This window comes from Carlito syrichta, unplaced genomic scaffold, assembly GCF_000164805.1.
Source record: "Carlito syrichta isolate Samal-C Ts95f unplaced genomic scaffold, Tarsius_syrichta-2.0.1 Scaffold298741, whole genome shotgun sequence".
In the NCBI taxonomy this organism is placed as follows: Eukaryota; Metazoa; Chordata; class Mammalia; order Primates; family Tarsiidae; genus Carlito; species Carlito syrichta.
The window spans coordinates 11,475-14,219 of record NW_007242837.1 but is presented as its reverse complement, the minus strand read 5'-3'; positions in this window follow the sequence as shown (position 1 = coordinate 14,219).

Below are 2,745 nucleotides of genomic sequence, written 5' to 3'. Positions count from 1 at the left end.
GCTGCCCAGGCAGGTCTCGAACCCGTGGGCTCAGGCAATCCATTAACCTCAGCCTCCCAAAGGTGCAGGATTACAGGCTGAGCCACCGAGCCAGGCTGGATCACATCTTAAATCAAGTTTTTTTCATTCAGACTCTGTTCCTGCTGTGTTGCTTCCTTGATCATCTCCCCACCTATACCCAAAAGCTTCAAAAAACACCCCTCCCACTGGCACCTTCTGCCTCAGAGTCACTACAGCACAGACCCATGGGAATAGAGCTCCTCTTCCAATCTCACTGCTTTGTCAGTTGAGTTCCCTGATCCAAGGTTTTGATTTGCTTTTCTTTATCCTTTTAAAATCATTTTTCTTTTTCTACTTTTTCTCAATTTCTTTCATCTTTAGTTTTACAGTTCCTTATCCCATACTCTCATTACATTTCAACAATGAGTCCCAACAATAATATCTGAGAATTCTGGAGGAGCTAGAACAGAAGTAAAACTTAATACTTGTTTTTGAACTATTTGATTAGACAGAGGCATAAGAACATGAATTCAACGTGTCAGGCCATTAAAGGATTTTGCAGGTTTATAAGAAAGATTAGCACAGTGAAAGCAGTGTTTTAGGAGGATTAGTCTGGCATCAGAATGCTGATTATATCAGAGGAGGTAAACCTCTGCTCACAGAGAACTGCTAGGTCATGGAATTCATGGTAGGCGATGAGGGTAGAAACAGAATTTGAGAGAGCAATAATTCTAAGATTTCTAGGCTGTGAGACTGGAAGGATGAAAATGCTATTTTAAAAAAATGAGTTTAGGAATAAGGAAGCACAGAAGTATACGAGTAATACATTTTTCACAGTTCTTTCATCTATTTATACTTTTCTTTGTGATGGCAAGGATCCCTGTAATGATTTAGTATTTTCTTTATATTATCTTTAATAAAGCACAATGATAAACATCATTTTTGTGAGGTAATTATAAATGCTTATAGTATCATTTTTGGTAATTTAAGTCATCTGTATGCTCCTGAGATATACAAGGCCTAATGTAATTTGCTAATCTGGAGAATAAGATACTTGAGGAGATTAAATATCTAATAAGATAAATTTTATGGAATGTGATTAAGTTTATCTGTACCAGTGATATATTTACATGTAATTAAAAGAGTTAAGGATAGTTTAAATGGGAGTTAGATACAAATAGAATTCTGTGAATTACATATTGGTAAAATCTACTGGGAAAGCAGATGTGTTTGATGTTTTCTTTCCAGTCCTCCACCACAAAAATACTTAGACCTCAAAGTTAACACATTTGCATTATGTAAATAAAACTTTTTGTAGTCAAATTTAAAAAAAAATTCCAATATACACTACTGTGCTTTACTTTTAGCAATAAGTTAGAAATATTTTTAAACATCTTTAATACACTTTATCTTTGGAATAATGAAATCCTGAAGTAATTAGTTAGTGATTTGTACATTTCAAGATATCACAAGACATTAAAATTCAAATATGTCAGAGAAATAAACATATATGGCCTTAAGATGATTTCATGTGATTTTCACTTATGTATTCTTATCCATAAATGTATTTTTATAATAACGAAATTAAGAAGATAAAAATCAATCAACCGATTACATATATAGTTTTATATAGGTATGATAAATGTATATTTTAGAAACTGGGTTTCAATCTTTAAATAAATTATTAGTACTATATAACTTTAAATAAATTGTTAGTACTATGTACATTTGTATGTTTGTGTGGATAAATATCAAGATATATTAGTAAATAAAAAATGTGTATTAGAGAAATCAGCAGTGTAACTAAAAAAAAAATTGGTTCCAGTTATATACATGTGATCTCAATGCGATACACCAAAATATGTTTGTTTAGTTCTTCCATGAGTATGAAAACGTGTTGCTCTCACTTGACTAAATGTCCACTTTTGCTCATTTCTCACCCTGTGACTTGCCTTGACTAAACTTTAGTCCGGCTTCTCTCCTCCCTACAGGTCCCTAAATTTCAGCTTGCCAGCAAGTCTGAGCAAGCACTGAAACTTCAATGTAGAGCATCCTTCTTTAAGAGCTCTCCTAAAATGAACTGACCTCAGGAAGAAGCATTTCGTGTCAGATACTCCTGAACATGCTGTCTGCTCACACTTTTGCTTGCCTGATTTTCTTTTAAAAACTTCAGCTCGCTCTGCTTACCCTTCTTTAGAACAGAAAATCTATTTTGTTTGATTATGACGTGCTTCAGATTCTGAGATTAGATTGTTTTCTCTACGGCAATAGTCTTCTTGAATCAAGTCTCTCTATCCAAGTCTGGATTTGTTTTTATTTGGTAATATCAAGCATGCACTCTTACCTTTCCAAATCTATTCATATTTGTAGTCTTTCTCATTATAATTTTAGATAATTAATGACTGTAAATAATTATAAATAGTGTCCTTCTGTTACCATCTGCTGTAGATTTTTAAATTATGATTTCTTTGGCCAATAAATTCAGTAAAAACTATAGTCATATTTTATCCTCACTCATTTTTTTTTCCTGAAGTACAATTGAGTACAAATCAGTCAGTTTTTAATGTCGCCATCTTCAAGGTCAGGACTCAAAGGTACAGAAGACACCTTTGAAATTGAATGGATATCTAAGGCACCCAGAGCTTTTTTATCGCTTCTTAAAAAAGGCTGCTTGGTAACAGAAAATGTACTCCAGGAGCACGTTCCTATAACACAGGTTAGGATACACAAAGACAATAGAACAAC